This window comes from Oryctolagus cuniculus, assembly GCF_964237555.1.
Source record: "Oryctolagus cuniculus chromosome 17 unlocalized genomic scaffold, mOryCun1.1 SUPER_17_unloc_3, whole genome shotgun sequence".
Classification (NCBI taxonomy): Eukaryota; Metazoa; Chordata; class Mammalia; order Lagomorpha; family Leporidae; genus Oryctolagus; species Oryctolagus cuniculus.
The window spans coordinates 1,210,420-1,230,446 of NW_027208204.1; the positions used below are offsets into that span (position 1 = coordinate 1,210,420).

General features: G+C 51.8%; 2 long non-coding RNA genes across 2 annotated transcripts in view; one reads left to right on the plus strand and one right to left on the minus strand.

Annotated features, from left to right (window-relative positions):
* The window catches only part of LOC138847915 (uncharacterized), a 63,876-nt gene extending 59,468 nt beyond the window's left edge, over positions 1-4,408 (plus strand). The window contains exons 2-3 of the long non-coding RNA XR_011385787.1: positions 2,588-4,166; positions 4,256-4,408. This is a non-coding gene — a long non-coding RNA (uncharacterized lncRNA). The remainder of the gene's footprint in view (positions 1-2,587; positions 4,167-4,255) is intronic.
* LOC138847916 (uncharacterized) lies at positions 465-14,516 on the minus strand. The gene is made up of 2 exons (XR_011385788.1): positions 10,401-14,516; positions 465-3,411 (listed from the first exon to the last, which is right to left on the minus strand). It is a non-coding gene; the product is annotated as an uncharacterized lncRNA (long non-coding RNA).
* Between the last annotated feature and the right edge of the window lie 5,511 nt (positions 14,517-20,027).

Consider the following 20,027-nt stretch of genomic DNA (forward strand, 5'->3'; position numbering starts at 1 on the left):
AGACTCTGGAACCGCATCAGAGCCCTGTGACAATGCCGGCAATACAAAATGTGAGTCTGAAAACAGTTTATGCAATAGAAGTAAAACCTGAAAGAGAAAGGATGAATACTGATGCTGGCACCAAATTCCCGACCGCGGGAATTCCAGATGGGAGTTTCGCTGAGCGTCCTCAGTCTCCCGGTCCTCCCGAGGCGTCCCTCGAGGCTGTAGCGTTGTGGCTTCCGGGCACGTCTGCCAGCCCAACGTCTACCGTGCCAGCCCGAAACCGCTTCAGGCCTGAACCAGATACAGAAACAGAAATGCACGTGCACAGAGTCCCTATCCTTTAGGCGCCTTTACTTACCCTGAGAGATGTCCATTGGAGACGTCAGTGGGCAGCAGAGCCATCTCGGTGGGACCTCCATATGTTACAGTCGAATTAGAGTTGAATTGCTCTTGCCACCCCAAAAACGCTCCAAGAGACCTTCTCTCATGTAATTAACAAAGGGTAAAGTTTATTGATGTTCCGACATGTCGGGGCCCCCGTCCCAGTATAGGCGAGCGGCCTCGAATAGTCTTGGGTTGGGGTTTTTATACACGTTTAAACAAAGAAAATCAATTATTGCGTAGAGCAGACAGTGGTATAGAGTAAACAATTGATACAAGTTAAGTGATTTTACAATCAGTTGATTTATGAACACAGGGAGTATCAAAAAGCCTCCTATTGCCAAAAGGGAGGGCCACACAAGATTGCAGGAACTGCCTTGATGATACCTAGAAATGCAGCCTAATGGCGATAAGGGACACCTGGTGGGGTCAGGGTTCCAGGAGGCAAAGAGATATATGGTGACTTTTTCTATCTTATTTAGGTGAAACTAAGGTTACGCTCACATTGGGGTAATTTACTGACCAATTAACTTTATAGAGAATGGCTATGCAGAGCAAGTCTAAGGAGGTCAGGAAAGTTCACCAGAGGAGGTTTGGGGGAGGAGGGGGAAGCGGCTTTTAACTTTTTAACCCTTCAAAGTAAGGATTTCAACAGTTTGCTCCCACACAGAAACATAAAGTGAAAAATAATAGATGATTTTTTTAAATGATGATGAAATCAGATCAGACCTATTGTCATGTTTAATCCCAGTGAGAGTCAAGTTGGGAGTTGATAATTTCTTTTTTTTTTTTTTGTTTTTTACAGAGGATCAGTTTAGTATGCATTAAGTAAAGATTTCAACAGTTTGCACCCCCATAGAAACACAAAGTGAAATATATTGTTTGAGTACTCGTTATAGCATTAAATCTCAATGCACAGCACATTAAGGACAGAGATCCTACATGAGGGGTAAGTGCACAGTGACTCCTGTTGTTGACTTTACCAATTGACACTCCTGTCTATGGCATCAGTAATCTCCCTATGCTCCAGTCATGAGTTTCCAAGGCTATGGAAGCCCTCTGAGTTCTCCGATTCTTATCTTGTTTAGACAAGGTCATAGTCAAAGTGGAGGTAATGAAAGTTTTTTAAAAGACATGTCTAGCCACAAGAAGTAAGTGATCACAGCATAGAGATGAGAAAGAGACCAGCATGGGTAGTGCCCACCCTAACACTACATAGTTTCAGTGTAGGGTAAGCTCCTGCTCTCTAATCTTTTTCATAAATTTAGTAGTTTTTCTCATCTATTTTTTCCTAAAAGATGGCAGCTGGTCAGATTTTGTAAAAAGTTTTCTTGGGGTTTGAGTTAAGTTGCCTTGAATTTGTAGATTAATTTGAGAACTGACATCTTTATGATACCCTAGAAACATGACATTTTATGGACTTCAGAAGAGCATCCTCATCACATAAATCTTACACAACTTTCGTTGAGTTTATTCCAAGATAGTTTATTCCTTTCTATTGCTATTAAAGAAGGGCTCTGTACTCCATTTTCCCTCTAGTCACTGGTGGTGCACAACAAACAGGAGATTCACTGTACTACTCTCCTGACTCAGCACCTAGTCACCTCCCCGGACCCACACGTTACGTCCAACAAAATGTCAGCTGATTATCTTGGGCTTTTTTTTTTAGGTTGTCCACCATCTCCTATGCAAATGATGACAGTTTTGTCTCTTCCTTTGCAGTAATTATACCCCATTTATTTTTCTTATTGCACTAATTTCAGCCTTTTCAACAATGATGACTAGTAGCAGTCTAATAAGTATCCTACTCCTGTTCTTGCCTTTAAAACACCATTGTTTAGGTTTCTGGTCCATACTTTCAGCAGGTTAAGGGTGTTTCCTACTACTCCACTTTTTTTTCTTCCAGATTTTTTAAATTTTGTTTAAGGACTACAACTTCCATGTTCCCAAATTAATATAGATTAAATGCATGACACTGCACTCCCATTCCACTTTTAAGAGGACTCACTGATGACTGGCTGTCAATAGAATGTATTAAGTCCCAGAGGCATTCAAGACCAAGAACTGTGGAAGAGTGAGAACTATTAACAAGACAGAATTCCTGTCCTCAAAAAAGCTATCTTATTGGGCAGGCAAGGCTTTTAGAGAAAGAAAGGGAAGGTAAACGATTTGGAGATAGAATCATTATGGTGAATAATGACTGCTTTTCCTTACAAAACAGATTTACTCTCATAGAGGAAGAGGAAGAGAAGACATAGAAAAATCTTCAACGTAAGTATCAGTCTGACAATTGTTACATTAGAATTTTAGAAGTAGAGGAGTACTGAGAACTCATCTATTTAAACCTGCTCATTTTAGAATGAGGACATTGCCAGAGGCAGAAGACTATCCATCTGAGTGTTTTGCCTGATTCCAGCAAATCTGGTCCCCAGCCATGGCTGGGGAGACGGCACCAGCACGGACACATGTGCTGTCAGTGGTCCTTCCGAGACACAGCAGCTAGGGAGGGGCTTTGTTTGTGCTGTTCCTGCTGCTGGTGGCATCTGGCCAGTTCAGAGGCCTTTCCAGAGGCTCGGAGAAGGGCTATGGAAAGACACATGACACTGGGGGAAGGGGGACAGTCGCCCTCAAGGCTGCTGGAGAGTAAAACGTATGAGGTGGCTGGAAAACTTACTGGTTTCCAGACCCCCGCTGCCTATGCCTTTTATTCACACCTTCTCAGACCGTTTGTCTCTCCCTGTTATGATAAGCATACAAGGAGAAAGGGACAATACTGGTCCCATAGTCACACTGCCAGTGAGTATCACAGAGAGGATGATTCCTCCCCAGCCAGGGACTTCTCCCTTGGTCATAGTGAGCTTGGGCTGTGTGCTACAATTTCTATTGCAAATCAATACCCACACGCTCTGTAGACACAAGCAGTTGCTGAAACAATGCACTCTTTTTCTGTTTTAATCATATTCAAAAAGGGTACCTTGTATTTCCACGTTGGTTTTGTCCTTTAAACTGGTTTCACTACTCAATCTTCCATCAGTGACAGACACCCTGCAGTGAGAAAAATCTTTGAGCTGGGTAACGTTGCTATTGGACTCGGGCATTGCTTCATAGGATTCAATTTATAGGGGACTAGAGCAGCTATGGAAACACAAGCATTTTCTCCCTACACCCCAGTGAATGATGCTTGTGAGGCTAAATCCTAAAGGGGCAGGTGTCAAATGCCTCTGGAGAGAGAAAATACTTCTGCCCCGTGTGGTGGTGCAGTGTGTCCACTGCACAAGCACACTTGGCTGAGAAAGGCACTGGGACTGACAACAGACAAAAGTCTCCCCAGAGACACTGCAGGTCTGTAGGGACAGAGGGCTCCTGGAAGCCCAGCGCCCTGGGTACTGCATCTGAGACCCCAGGCTTGTAGTGAGCACTCACTGCAGTGATGGCTGAGGTGCATGTGTCATCCCAGGAAGACCGGAGATGCACACTGTGAGAAGTGAACAATGGCACTCATCTCTAATGGCCTTGTGTGTGTTTTTCCCCAAGGAGCTTTCACCAATCAGTGCCTAGAAAGTGTTCGGAAGATGAGACTCAGGTAAATGGGAGGAGGCTGCAGCGTGTGGCTGGAGACAGCAGGGAAAATGCTCAATTCACATGTCTTTTTGTCTTTCCTAGGGCTTCTTCCGGCTGAGGTGGCCACTCTGGCTGAGGCGTCTGCTCAGCCCTTTCGGTGGCACACGCAAGAAAGCCAAGGACTTGCCCCCGGACAAGGAGCCTTCCGTAAAGGAAGAGCTTCCCGACAAGGACGCAGGGTACGTGACAGGGCCACTTCACCGTACTGAGTTTGGGGAGGCAGGGAGAGTGGCAGGAGTGGAAACCTTGCTCTGCTCTCTTCCCACAGGGAGCTCAGCGAGGCCCCCGCCGAGAAAACGCCCCCTCCAGAGTCCTCGGCAGAAGGTGAAGAGAGCGAAGCCCCCGAGGAAAACACGGAGTGACCGTCCTGCCTCTGTCACCTGCAAGTCCTGTTTTCTGAATATTGGCATCTCAGCGGTGCTTATAAAATATTTATTTGCTTACATTCATGGGTGTGATATTCATAAGCAATTCTAGCCAGATGGTGAGAAATCAAAATGTTGTCAAATATGTATTATATGCAGTAACAGGGGCCACAGGCAAGAAAAGCAAGACTGCTTCTAGAAGCCTCCGAGGGACTCAAGCCCACCCCAGGGGCACAGCACCAGCAAGAATTCTCATTTCTCTTCCTCCATTAAGTCAGTCTCCAAGAACCCAATAACACATCCTCAAGGCATAGACTTTTAAATCAAATACCAGGTGTTCTGGTGCTTTCTCTCCCCTGAATCACTGAGAACCAGTCAACAGAGGGGGACTAGACCTCCGGCTCACAGAGGACCCGCTTCCTCTTGTCGGTCTCGGAGGGCCTTGGGGGTGGTCAGAATATCTGGATCATAATACCTCCCAAGTCACTGTCCAAAGTTTGTCACTAGGAGTGAGAAGCACTTCAGCAAGCTACCAGTATTCCTGAGTCTAAAATATAAGATGAAATGGTACTAATAACAATGCGCAGAGGCCAGCGCTGTGGTGTAGTGGGTCAAGCTGGCACCTGCAGTGCCGGCCTCCCATATGGGAGCTGGTTCAAGTCCCAGCTGCTCCACTTCTGATCCAGCTCTCTGCTATGGCCTGGGAAAGCAGTAGAAGATGGCCGAAGTCCTTGGGCCCCTGCTCCCATGTGGGGGACCCAGGGGAAGCTTCTGGCTCCTGGCTTTGGATTGGCTCAGCTCCGGCCATTGCAGCCAACTGGGAAGTGAACCAGCGGATGGAAACCTCTCTCTCTCTCTCTCTCTCTCTCTCTCTCTCTCTCTCTCTCTGTAACTCTGCCTTTAAAGTAAATAAACAAATCTTTTTAAAACCAAAACCAATGGGCAGTTCTGCAATTCTCTGTGAATGCCAAGTGGGCATTCTATAATTCAATTCAATTATGACACAGCTAGTGTCAGGTCGCACAAGCTAAGGGCTTAGTCCCACATGCTGACCTTACTTCAGGTGTCAATCAAAAATCCAGTTTGCCACCTGTGCTTCTGACTGGGTAGCTATAAATCCGGATTCCTGTGACATCCCTCTTTGGGCACAATCACTTGCTAGAATCCAGAAAAATAGTTACTTAGTCTTGCCAACTGATCAGAAAGGATGATGTAAGGATGCAAATAAGCAACCAGATGAAGACACACATCCACGTGGTCTGGAAGGCTCACATGGAGTCAGGGTGTTCCACCCTGCCAACACAGGGACGTATGCCTCCACCTGGGGGCTCCCCTATGCCAGCTGTCCTGAGTCAATCTCCAAGACACAGGCACCTACTTTAACAAGGCTCTGTGTGCTCTCTACACTCCTGAGGTGTTATAGGGAAGGCCAGGAGAAAGCAGAGGCCCTCTGGCTACTTCAAGGCTAGAGGTTAGCAGGGAGATGAGGGTGGGGAAGACAGAGCAAGGCGAGGAGGACTGGTGTCTGGCAAAGTCTGGAAGGCACAATGTTAACATTGCTTTGCAGCTTCCCATCCTGGAAGCCAGGGCCTCCCACGTCCAGGGCAACAGGCTCCACTGGCTCTGGCTCCTGACATCCTGGTGGGATTGGGAAGCTGCAGAGTCTTGGAGAACACAGTAGGGAGCAGCACCCCCATTCAAGAAGAGGAAGACGCCGAGGATGGAACAGAAGCGGAAACAGGGCTTCAAGCTGAAGCTTTAAGTGTTGGCGGGTACTGCTGGAAAGAGAGTTTTGCACCACGCTGTAGCTGTGTGGGCTTGCAGGGTGGAAGGAAATGAAGGGTATGAAATCTCCATGTGGATGAGAGCCACACCCCAAGGAAGGCAGAGCAATAAAAGGCACCTGGGTCCCTGACACATGAGCCAAAACACTAGCCCCGGACATCCTCACCACGTCGTTACTCAAGAGCCCAATAAACTGATTTTTTTATTTTAACCTACTGTTGTGTGGGTCTCTGTTGTAGCACCTGAACCTATAACCTCATCAGTGTTAGCTCTGGTCACAGTAACGCTATGTCATACACCATCCCAAAACACAGAGTGGGTTACAATCACCATTCTTTCCGCTCTGTAGGTCGTGGTGATACAGGTAGGAAAAAGCCAGCTGGGTTAGGTTGAACTTGGATGGAAAGTGAAGGCAGGCGGCTACAAGATGGGGAGAAGGGTTTCTAATGAACATTGAGCCTGCATGCTGTTAAAGCAGACTTTGCATAAAGGCCAACTGAAATAAGTGCAGAGAGCAAGCCTTATACAAGCGAAGGGTTGCATTTAACAGATATGCAATTGAGAATCAAAAAAAGCCTGGAACCTAAAAAATGTTAGGAGAGAAGAGTTTTGAGACTCTAAATGCACAAAACACAGACACCTGGGATTGTAAATGAGCAGAGCTAAGTGGTGAAGCCAGGGACTGTGACCTAACAAGTCCAGGGCTACAATAACAGGGACAGTGTTCAAGAAGGGCCCAAAACTCATGAAGTGCTGACCCAAAGGAATTTTGGGGAGGGAGGACACCTGGGCAGATTCTAGCCAAATGGGCAGAGTGAACTAAGCAAGATGGGATCACAGCAAGATGACCGTTCAACAGTTTCTTTATTCACCCTGTCCCGTGTTTTCATACTTCAGCTGCACGAGACAGTCAACCCGGGTGACTGAGGACACCTAGGACACGTGTGCCTGATCATCTCCACAGTTTTGCTCGAGCGCTGTGCTGGCAGGGTTGGCTTTGCTTCTCACACGGGTCTGCCGATCAGCCAGGGCGGCTCTGGTCACAGGTATTCACTCTGGGGCCCAGGCTGGCCGAGGCAGCTGCTCCCCGAGAGCAGCTCTTCTCACAGTGAAGGCAGAAGCACATGAGGGCCACAGAAACTCACGCGGCCCCTCCAGCCTAGGCTCAGAACCACTATGTCTTCATTGCTTCTTCATCACATGGGCCACAGCAAGCCACAGTCTTCCCACAATGAGACTACGGCAAGTGTGCGGATCAGGGAGGGGCGAGGAATTGGGGCCAATAAGTGCGTCTACTCCACTGTGATGAACCCTGGTTTGAAGGTTACACGACCTGGGCCCACTCTTCTAGGGGTTGCTTGGAAATGAGTGTAGTAAAAGGCACTGTCCATCCCTCACCCCCAGTTTTCTATTAGGTCAGGAATCCTGAAAAGGCAGCCTTCCTTCTCCACAAAGCCCCTGTGCCCTTCCCTCAATGCCTAACACCCAGTCTGCCCCCACGGATGACGCAGCAAGATTGCTGAGTGCGTTTTAGATGGTCCCTTTATTCCCCCCCAATGCACCCCACTATATGAATTGTTAGGAAATATAGTCTAACATCCTAAAGCCCAGCAGCCAGTGCACTAGGTATCCACCCAAAATGCTCTTAAGAGATTGTTCCATTGAAGCTGAGTCTGTAGCCAGATCTGACACCAAATAGTGCATCTACTGCCTCGTGGGGACCTCAAGAAGAAGGAGCTAGGGCCAGCGCTGTGGTGTAGCAGGCTAAGCCACCTTCAGTGCCAGCATCCCATGTGGACACAGGTTCAAGTCCCAGCTGCTCCACTTCTGATCCCATTCCCTCCTAATGTACCTGGGAAGACAGTAGAAGAATGACCCAAGTCCTTGTGCCTCTGCACCCAAGTGGGAGACCCGGAGGAGCTCCTGGCTCCTAGCTTCAGCCTGGTCCAACCCCAGCTGTTGTTGCAGCCATTTGGGGAGTGAACTAGCAGATAGAAAATCTCTCTCTCGCTCTCGCTCACTCTCTCTCTCTCTCTCTCTGCCTTTCAAATAAATACATTAAATCAGGAAGAGGAAGAAGCAGCGGCAGCAGCAGCAACAGCTAGAGATCGGAACAGGTTAGTGAAATTTCTTTCTCTAGAGGCCATTTGGACCTGGGAAATTTTCTTTTTTAAAAAGCTTTTTATTTACTTATTTGAGAGGTAGAGTTACAGACAGTGAGAGGGAGAGGAGACAGAGAGAAAGGTCTTTCTTCCACTGGCTCAGTCCCAAATGGCCACAAAGGCCAGAGCTGTGCCAATCCAAAGCCAGGAGCCAGGAGCTTCTTCCAGGTCTCCCACATGGGTGCAGGGACCCAAGGATGTGGGCCATCTTCTACTGCTTTCCCAGGCCACAGCAGAGAGCCGGATTGGAAGAGGAGCAGCCGGGACTCGAACCGGCATCCATATGGGATGCTGATGCCACAGAGGATTAACCTACTGCATCACAGCGCTGGCCCCTGGGACCTGGGAAATTTTAAAGTTTCTCACAAGCAGAAATATCCTAAGAGGCAGGCTATCTCAAGGCCCAAAATTAGCCAGAGATCCACAAGGCTTCAGGACAACTGAGAGGCAGTGAGAGTCACCACCAGCGAGCAGTCACCCCACTGCTGCACAATGCCCCTTGGCCACTCTCTCCAAAACAGGAGCAAGATCAGCCGCAGGTGCTCCACCTTAACTGCCGTCTTTCTCGGAAGACCTTGCTCTTTAAAGGAGAACCATTAAAAAAGACCAACCACCGCTGAATTCAGGGCACAGGCCACGTGCACTGAATGTATTTTAGGGCAGTGGCTCATGATAAATTGTTTCCCAAGTTCCTCAAAGGTACTGGTTAGTGTCAAGCTCTCTCGGGCCCAGGCTGATAACTATGAAGTGTGGGGAATTTCAGTTGTTGGGAGGTACTTGGTTATGATAACATATGGACTCTTAGGGCTTATTATAAAAGTGATGGCCTATGGCTCTCCAGACTGAGAAAGGATTGCCTTTGTGAATAATAAGAGGATGCAGCAGTTATAAAAAATTAATAGACTGTGATAGTCTGTCTCCTAGATATATAGGTGTGTTAAGTGAACTAAGCCCTATGGTAGTGTGTGGGTAAAGCATGCTACTATCTTAGTTTTCTGTTGCTACAGCAAAATACCTAAGACTGAGTGATTTATAAAGAAGCTCATTTGGCTCATGGTTCTGGACCTGGTTAGTCCAAGACCATGGTGCAGACTTCTGCTCAGCATCTGCTGGGGGCCCTCTTACTGCATTAGAACACGACACAGAGCATCACATGCTGGGACACAGCACATATGCTGGCGCAGGTCCCTCTTTCTAAAATGCTGCTAATGCCGATGGGGCTCCCTCTGTCCTGACCTCATCCAATCCTAAGTACCTCCCACAGCCTCTACCTCCAAACACCATCAACACAGGAGATTTGGAATTCAGTTTCTTTTTTTTTTTTTTTGACAGGTAGAGTTATAGTTAGAGAGAGAGAGAGAGAGAGAAACAGAGAGAAAGGTCCTCCCTCCGTTGGTTCTCCCCAAATGGCCGCCACAGCCTGCGCCGTGCTGATCCAAATCCAGGAGCCAGGTGCTTCCTCCTGGTCCCCCAAGCACCTGGGCCATCCTCCACTGCCCTCCCGGGCCACAGCAGAGAGCTGTGACTGGAAGAGGAGCAACTGGGACTAGAACCCAGCGCCCATATGGGATGCCAGTGCTGCAGGTGGAGGATTAATTCCGGCGCTGGCCCCGGAATTCAGTTTCTAATATGTGAACTTTGTGAGGACACAGTCCAACAACAGCAACTACTGTGTGCTCTGCATTATCTGCATAGAGCTTTAGGATCCAATACAGCAGCCACTAGCCACATACGGCTGTTTGAATGTAAATTTGAAAGTCAAAGTCAGCTCACAAGTCATCATACTCAGCCATCTTTTTTTTAACTTTTACTTAATTATTTTCATTTGAGGTGAAAGGCAGAGAAATGGAGACAGAAGGGACAGATCTTCCATCTGCTGGTTCACTTCCCCAAATGCCTGCAACAGCTGGGGCTGGGCCAGGCAGAATCCAGAAGCCCAGAATTCAGTCCAGGTCTCCCACATGGGTGGCAGGAACTAAGCACTTAAGCCATCATCTGCTGCCTCCCAGAGTCCCGCGGACACCGGGACTCGCCAGGCCTGAGGAGCCGGCGCCGCGCAGACGCGGGAAAGCTCTCCGCCCGGCCGAACCCGCGCCCTCACCTGGCGCACGGCTGCGCTGCGGGCCCGCCCTTCCCGCCGGCGTCCGCCGCTGCCCCTCGCTCGCCGCCCTGTCCGGGATCGGGGCTGGGGCTCCGACGGCCCTGACGGCCCTCGGGCTGTAACTGAAAACAGCACCCGAACCGTCGCTTGAAGTCAAACGGCGGTTGCAACGCTAAGTAGCCTATTTATAGACTCACTATTCAAATGAGGGCTCCAGAGAGGGAGTCAGATTGGATGGAACGAAACAGTACCAACCAATCAGAAAGCAAAGGTTGCGCCTATGCAAATGTGGACCATCGCTGGTCTGCTCTGCTGCCCCTTGTGGCCAAGTACAGAAATGCAGAGCTGAGCCCCTTGCGCCTGCGCCTTGTGGCCACCAGAGTCTGGTGCTCGCAGGTGCGGTCCCTTCAAGTAGAGTGATGTGCAGGATCTTGCTGTCAGCATCACTGAAGACGTGCTGCCTTCCAAAGCCCAAGGACACGGGGCCCTAGGCAGTGGCGTCACCCAGATCTTGTTTTAAGAGCCAGTTTTCCATCCAGCACTGTGGCGTGGCAGGTTCGAGTCCCACCTGCTCCACTTCCCATCCAGCATGCTGCTAATGGCCTGAGAAAAACAGAGGAAGATATCCCAAATATTGGGGTCCCTGCCACCCACGTGGGAGACCCAGAAGCTCCTGGCTTCTGTCTGGCCCAGACCAGGGCCATTGCAGCCATTTTGGGAGTGAAGCAGAGGATGGAAGCTCTCTCTCACTCCCTCTCTCTCTCTCTTGCTCTCTCTCTCTCTCTCTTCCTCCCTCCCTCCCTCCCTCCCCCCTTTCTGTCTCTGCAACTCTTTTAAATAAAAAAAAAGACACAGTTCCCAACTGAGCCAGAGACTGGCGGACACCAGGTACAGAACAGTGTTTTGGGCTGGCACCGCTGCTCACAAGGCTAATCCTCCGCCTGCGATCAGTGCGGTGCACCGGCTGCAGCGGCCATTGGGGGGTGAACCAACGGCAAAGGAAGACCTTTCTCTCTATCTCTCTCTCTCACTGTCCACTCTGCCTGTCAAAAAAAAAAAAAAAAAAAAACAACATAATTTAAAGGAAAAAAATCAGGCTTATGGAGTCAGGCAAAGTCTTTACAATGTTGCAACTGTCTGTAAAAAGATACTATGTAATTTGATTAATTCTTAAAATTTTGGAACTTCCTTAAAAAAATCAGGTTGCTTACTCTATCAATAGAATCCTGACAACCCTGGAAACATGAATGAAATGACAGCATAGAAACATGAATGAAAGGTCTAAAGATTTTTAGATGACTGTTCTCTTTTATAAAGCCACACTCACAATGAGAGTGAATTAGGAACCGACTCATGCAGTTAGGGGAATGATGCAGATCTGAGACAGAATCCGAGGTCCATGGGTGACTGGCACCCAACCATCCATTTGGGGGGTCCCAGTAAAATGTACTGAGTAGGATGACCTTCAGGGAAAGCTTAATTAGCTGCAGATGCCGGAAGACCCGGAGACCAAGCAACGGCCGCGAGCAGGAACGTCCTGGCTGAGCAAGTGACTAGAACCATTTTTTACAACTCTTGTCCACTAAGTACAACCGTAACCCGCCGAAATACCACGGACACACCAAAATAAGAACACTGGCATGTGGTAGGACCCGTAGTACAATGGCAGGGCACCTTGTTCCCACCCACCAACAGGAGGAGGAGACCAACTTGTGGGACCCCCCACCTACCGCCACGAAGGTGCTTCCTCCGGGATCCGCCTGACCACACCAGGCGCCCTCAGCGTCCGCGCCCCGCGGGCACCGCCGGGACCCCGGGCCACCAGGGGCCGCGCCGCTCCCTCCTCAGAGGCCGAGGCCGCCGGGCGGCGTCTCCGCAGGAGCCCTGCCCGGCCGGGGCTGACCGAGAGGAGCCACGCGGACGCCGGGTCCTCGCTCTCCCTTCCCGGCTCCCGCTCCGGGACGGGGTCAGGGCCGACGGCGCCGCTCCGGCCGCGGACACCGGGACTCGCCAGGCCTGAGGAGCCGGCGCCGCGCAGACGCGGGAAAGCTCTCCGCCCGGCCGAACCCGCGCCCTCACCTGGCGCACGGCTGCGCTGCGGGCCCGCCCTTCCCGCCGGCGTCCGCCGCTGCCCCTCGCTCGCCGCCCTGTCCGGGATCGGGGCTGGGGCTCCGACGGCCCTCGGGCTGTAACTGAAAACAGCACCCGAACCGTCGCTTGAAGTCAAACGGCGGTTGCAACGCTAAGTAGCCTATTTATAGACTCACTATTCAAATGAGGGCTCCAGAGAGGGAGTCAGATTGGATGGAACGAAACAGTACCAACCAATCAGAAAGCAAAGGTTGCGCCTATGCAAATGTGGACCATCGCTGGTCTGCTCTGCTGCCCCTTGTGGCCAAGTACAGAAATGCAGAGCTGAGCCCCTTGCGCCTGCGCCTTGTGGCCACCAGAGTCTGGTGCTCGCAGGTGCGGTCCCTTCAAGTAGAGTGATGTGCAGGATCTTGCTGTCAGCATCACTGAAGACGTGCTGCCTTCCAAAGCCCAAGGACACGGGGCCCTAGGCAGTGGCGTCACCCAGATCTTGTTTTAAGAGCCAGTTTTCCATCCAGCACTGTGGCGTGGCAGGTTCGAGTCCCACCTGCTCCACTTCCCATCCAGCATGCTGCTAATGGCCTGAGAAAAACAGAGGAAGATATCCCAAATATTGGGGTCCCTGCCACCCACGTGGGAGACCCAGAAGCTCCTGGCTTCTGTCTGGCCCAGACCAGGGCCATTGCAGCCATTTTGGGAGTGAAGCAGAGGATGGAAGCTCTCTCTCACTCCCTCTCTCTCTCTCTTGCTCTCTCTCTCTCTCTCTTCCTCCCTCCCTCCCTCCCTCCCCCCTTTCTGTCTCTGCAACTCTTTTAAATAAAAAAAAAGACACAGTTCCCAACTGAGCCAGAGACTGGCGGACACCAGGTACAGAACAGTGTTTTGGGCTGGCACCGCTGCTCACAAGGCTAATCCTCCGCCTGCGATCAGTGCGGTGCACCGGCTGCAGCGGCCATTGGGGGGTGAACCAACGGCAAAGGAAGACCTTTCTCTCTATCTCTCTCTCTCACTGTCCACTCTGCCTGTCAAAAAAAAAAAAAAAAAAAAACAACATAATTTAAAGGAAAAAAATCAGGCTTATGGAGTCAGGCAAAGTCTTTACAATGTTGCAACTGTCTGTAAAAAGATACTATGTAATTTGATTAATTCTTAAAATTTTGGAACTTCCTTAAAAAAATCAGGTTGCTTACTCTATCAATAGAATCCTGACAACCCTGGAAACATGAATGAAATGACAGCATAGAAACATGAATGAAAGGTCTAAAGATTTTTAGATGACTGTTCTCTTTTATAAAGCCACACTCACAATGAGAGTGAATTAGGAACCGACTCATGCAGTTAGGGGAATGATGCAGATCTGAGACAGAATCCGAGGTCCATGGGTGACTGGCACCCAACCATCCATTTGGGGGGTCCCAGTAAAATGTACTGAGTAGGATGACCTTCAGGGAAAGCTTAATTAGCTGCAGATGCCGGAAGACCCGGAGACCAAGCAACGGCCGCGAGCAGGAACGTCCTGGCTGAGCAAGTGACTAGAACCATTTTTTACAACTCTTGTCCACTAAGTACAACCGTAACCCGCCGAAATACCACGGACACACCAAAATAAGAACACTGGCATGTGGTAGGACCCGTAGTACAATGGCAGGGCACCTTGTTCCCACCCACCAACAGGAGGAGGAGACCAACTTGTGGGACCCCCCACCTACCGCCACGAAGGTGCTTCCTCCGGGATCCGCCTGACCACACCAGGCGCCCTCAGCGTCCGCGCCCCGCGGGCACCGCCGGGACCCCGGGCCACCAGGGGCCGCGCCGCTCCCTCCTCAGAGGCCGAGGCCGCCGGGCGGCGTCTCCGCAGGAGCCCTGCCCGGCCGGGGCTGACCGAGAGGAGCCACGCGGACGCCGGGTCCTCGCTCTCCCTTCCCGGCTCCCGCTCCGGGACGGGGTCAGGGCCGACGGCGCCGCTCCGGCCGCGGACACCGGGACTCGCCAGGCCTGAGGAGCCGGCGCCGCGCAGACGCGGGAAAGCTCTCCGCCCGGCCGAACCCGCGCCCTCACCTGGCGCACGGCTGCGCTGCGGGCCCGCCCTTCCCGCCGGCGTCCGCCGCTGCCCCTCGCTCGCCGCCCTGTCCGGGATCGGGGCTGGGGCTCCGACGGCCCTGACGGCCCTCGGGCTGTAACTGAAAACAGCACCCGAACCGTCGCTTGAAGTCAAACGGCGGTTGCAACGCTAAGTAGCCTATTTATAGACTCACTATTCAAATGAGGGCTCCAGAGAGGGAGTCAGATTGGATGGAACGAAACAGTACCAACCAATCAGAAAGCAAAGGTTGCGCCTATGCAAATGTGGACCATCGCTGGTCTGCTCTGCTGCCCCTTGTGGCCAAGTACAGAAATGCAGAGCTGAGCCCCTTGCGCCTGCGCCTTGTGGCCACCAGAGTCTGGTGCTCGCAGGTGCGGTCCCTTCAAGTAGAGTGATGTGCAGGATCTTGCTGTCAGCATCACTGAAGACGTGCTGCCTTCCAAAGCCCAAGGACACGGGGCCCTAGGCAGTGGCGTCACCCAGATCTTGTTTTAAGAGCCAGTTTTCCATCCAGCACTGTGGCGTGGCAGGTTCGAGTCCCACCTGCTCCACTTCCCATCCAGCATGCTGCTAATGGCCTGAGAAAAACAGAGGAAGATATCCCAAATATTGGGGTCCCTGCCACCCACGTGGGAGACCCAGAAGCTCCTGGCTTCTGTCTGGCCCAGACCAGGGCCATTGCAGCCATTTTGGGAGTGAAGCAGAGGATGGAAGCTCTCTCTCACTCCCTCTCTCTCTCTCTTGCTCTCTCTCTCTCTCTCTTCCTCCCTCCCTCCCTCCCTCCCCCCTTTCTGTCTCTGCAACTCTTTTAAATAAAAAAAAAGACACAGTTCCCAACTGAGCCAGAGACTGGCGGACACCAGGTACAGAACAGTGTTTTGGGCTGGCACCGCTGCTCACAAGGCTAATCCTCCGCCTGCGATCAGTGCGGTGCACCGGCTGCAGCGGCCATTGGGGGGTGAACCAACGGCAAAGGAAGACCTTTCTCTCTATCTCTCTCTCTCACTGTCCACTCTGCCTGTCAAAAAAAAAAAAAAAAACAACATAATTTAAAGGAAAAAAATCAGGCTTATGGAGTCAGGCAAAGTCTTTACAATGTTGCAACTGTCTGTAAAAAGATACTATGTAATTTGATTAATTCTTAAAATTTTGGAACTTCCTTAAAAAAATCAGGTTGCTTACTCTATCAATAGAATCCTGACAACCCTGGAAACATGAATGAAATGACAGCATAGAAACATGAATGAAAGGTCTAAAGATTTTTAGATGACTGTTCTCTTTTATAAAGCCACACTCACAATGAGAGTGAATTAGGAACCGACTCATGCAGTTAGGGGAATGATGCAGATCTGAGACAGAATCCGAGGTCCATGGGTGACTGGCACCCAACCATCCATTTGGGGGGTCCCAGTAAAATGTACTGAGTAGGATGACCTTCAGGGAAAGCTTAATTAGCTGCAGATGCCGGAAGACCCGGAGACCAAGCAACGGCCGCGAGCAGGAACGTCCTGGCTGAGCAAGTGACTAGAACCATTTTTTACAACTCTTGTCCACTAAGTACAACCGTAACCCGCCGAAATACCACGGACACACCAAAATAAGAACACTGGCATGTGGTAGGACCCGTAGTACAATGGCAGGGCACCTTGTTCCCACCCACCAACAGGAGGAGGAGACCAACTTGTGGGACCCCCCACCTACCGCCACGAAGGTGCTTCCTCCGGGATCCGCCTGACCACACCAGGCGCCCTCAGCGTCCGCGCCCCGCGGGCACCGCCGGGACCCCGGGCCACCAGGGGCCGCGCCGCTCCCTCCTCAGAGGCCGAGGCCGCCGGGCGGCGTCTCCGCAGGAGCTCTGCCCGGCCGGGGCTGACCGAGAGGAGCCACGCGGACGCCGGGTCCTCGCTCTCCCTTCCCGGCTCCCGCTCCGGGACGGGGTCAGGGCCGACGGCGCCGCTCCGGCCGCGGACACCGGGACTCGCCAGGCCTGAGGAGCCGGCGCCGCGCAGACGCGGGAAAGCTCTCCGCCCGGCCGAACCCGCGCCCTCACCTGGCGCACGGCTGCGCTGCGGGCCCGCCCTTCCCGCCGGCGTCCGCCGCTGCCCCTCGCTCGCCGCCCTGTCCGGGATCGGGGCTGGGGCTCCGACGGCCCTGACGGCCCTCGGGCTGTAACTGAAAACAGCACCCGAACCGTCGCTTGAAGTCAAACGGCGGTTGCAACGCTAAGTAGCCTATTTATAGACTCACTATTCAAATGAGGGCTCCAGAGAGGGAGTCAGATTGGATGGAACGAAACAGTACCAACCAATCAGAAAGCAAAGGTTGCGCCTATGCAAATGTGGACCATCGCTGGTCTGCTCTGCTGCCCCTTGTGGCCAAGTACAGAAATGCAGAGCTGAGCCCCTTGCGCCTGCGCCTTGTGGCCACCAGAGTCTGGTGCTCGCAGGTGCGGTCCCTTCAAGTAGAGTGATGTGCAGGATCTTGCTGTCAGCATCACTGAAGACGTGCTGCCTTCCAAAGCCCAAGGACACGGGGCCCTAGGCAGTGGCGTCACCCAGATCTTGTTTTAAGAGCCAGTTTTCCATCCAGCACTGTGGCGTGGCAGGTTCGAGTCCCACCTGCTCCACTTCCCATCCAGCATGCTGCTAATGGCCTGAGAAAAACAGAGGAAGATATCCCAAATATTGGGGTCCCTGCCACCCACGTGGGAGACCCAGAAGCTCCTGGCTTCTGTCTGGCCCAGACCAGGGCCATTGCAGCCATTTTGGGAGTGAAGCAGAGGATGGAAGCTCTCTCTCACTCCCTCTCTCTCTCTCTTGCTCTCTCTCTCTCTCTCTTCCTCCCTCCCTCCCTCCCTCCCCCCTTTCTGTCTCTGCAACTCTTTTAAATAAAAAAAAAGACACAGTTCCCAACTGAGCCAGAGACTGGCGGACACCAGGTACAGAACAGTGTTTTGGGCTGGCACCGCTGCTCACAAGGCTAATCCTCCGCCTGCGATCAGTGCGGTGCACCGGCTGCAGCGGCCATTGGGGGGTGAACCAACGGCAAAGGAAGACCTTTCTCTCTATCTCTCTCTCTCACTGTCCACTCTGCCTGTCAAAAAAAAAAAAAAAAAACAACATAATTTAAAGGAAAAAAATCAGGCTTATGGAGTCAGGCAAAGTCTTTACAATGTTGCAACTGTCTGTAAAAAGATACTATGTAATTTGATTAATTCTTAAAATTTTGGAACTTCCTTAAAAAAATCAGGTTGCTTACTCTATCAATAGAATCCTGACAACCCTGGAAACATGAATGAAATGACAGCATAGAAACATGAATGAAAGGTCTAAAGATTTTTAGATGACTGTTCTCTTTTATAAAGCCACACTCACAATGAGAGTGAATTAGGAACCGACTCATGCAGTTAGGGGAATGATGCAGATCTGAGACAGAATCCGAGGTCCATGGGTGACTGGCACCCAACCATCCATTTGGGGGGTCCCAGTAAAATGTACTGAGTAGGATGACCTTCAGGGAAAGCTTAATTAGCTGCAGATGCCGGAAGACCCGGAGACCAAGCAACGGCCGCGAGCAGGAACGTCCTGGCTGAGCAAGTGACTAGAACCATTTTTTACAACTCTTGTCCACTAAGTACAACCGTAACCCGCCGAAATACCACGGACACACCAAAATAAGAACACTGGCATGTGGTAGGACCCGTAGTACAATGGCAGGGCACCTTGTTCCCACCCACCAACAGGAGGAGGAGACCAACTTGTGGGACCCCCCACCTACCGCCACGAAGGTGCTTCCTCCGGGATCCGCCTGACCACACCAGGCGCCCTCAGCGTCCGCGCCCCGCGGGCACCGCCGGGACCCCGGGCCACCAGGGGCCGCGCCGCTCCCTCCTCAGAGGCCGAGGCCGCCGGGCGGCGTCTCCGCAGGAGCCCTGCCCGGCCGGGGCTGACCGAGAGGAGCCACGCGGACGCCGGGTCCTCGCTCTCCCTTCCCGGCTCCCGCTCCGGGACGGGGTCAGGGCCGACGGCGCCGCTCCGGCCGCGGACACCGGGACTCGCCAGGCCTGAGGAGCCGGCGCCGCGCAGACGCGGGAAAGCTCTCCGCCCGGCCGAACCCGCGCCCTCACCTGGCGCACGGCTGCGCTGCGGGCCCGCCCTTCCCGCCGGCGTCCGCCGCTGCCCCTCGCTCGCCGCCCTGTCCGGGATCGGGGCTGGGGCTCCGACGGCCCTCGGGCTGTAACTGAAAACAGCACCCGAACCGTCGCTTGAAGTCAAACGGCGGTTGCAACGCTAAGTAGCCTATTTATAGACTCACTATTCAAATGAGGGCTCCAGAGAGGGAGTCAGATTGGATGGAACGAAACAGTACCAACCAATCAGAAAGCAAAGGTTGCGCCTATGCAAATGTGGACCATCGCTGGTCTGCTCTGCTGCCCCTTGTGGCCAAGTACAGAAATGCAGAGCTGAGCCCCTTGCGCCTGCGCCTTGTGGCCACCAGAGTCTGGTGCTCGCAGGTGCGGTCCCTTCAAGTAGAGTGATGTGCAGGATCTTGCTGTCAGCATCACTGAAGACGTGCTGCCTTCCAAAGCCCAAGGACACGGGGCCCTAGGCAGTGGCGTCACCCAGATCTTGTTTTAAGAGCCAGTTTTCCATCCAGCACTGTGGCGTGGCAGGTTCGAGTCCCACCTGCTCCACTTCCCATCCAGCATGCTGCTAATGGCCTGAGAAAAACAGAGGAAGATATCCCAAATATTGGGGTCCCTGCCACCCACGTGGGAGACCCAGAAGCTCCTGGCTTCTGTCTGGCCCAGACCAGGGCCATTGCAGCCATTTTGGGAGTGAAGCAGAGGATGGAAGCTCTCTCTCACTCCCTCTCTCTCTCTCTTGCTCTCTCTCTCTCTCTCTTCCTCCCTCCCTCCCTCCCTCCCCCCTTTCTGTCTCTGCAACTCTTTTAAATAAAAAAAAAGACACAGTTCCCAACTGAGCCAGAGACTGGCGGACACCAGGTACAGAACAGTGTTTTGGGCTGGCACCGCTGCTCACAAGGCTAATCCTCCGCCTGCGATCAGTGCGGTGCACCGGCTGCAGCGGCCATTGGGGGGTGAACCAACGGCAAAGGAAGACCTTTCTCTCTATCTCTCTCTCTCACTGTCCACTCTGCCTGTCAAAAAAAAAAAAAAAAAACAACATAATTTAAAGGAAAAAAATCAGGCTTATGGAGTCAGGCAAAGTCTTTACAATGTTGCAACTGTCTGTAAAAAGATACTATGTAATTTGATTAATTCTTAAAATTTTGGAACTTCCTTAAAAAAATCAGGTTGCTTACTCTATCAATAGAATCCTGACAACCCTGGAAACATGAATGAAATGACAGCATAGAAACATGAATGAAAGGTCTAAAGATTTTTAGATGACTGTTCTCTTTTATAAAGCCACACTCACAATGAGAGTGAA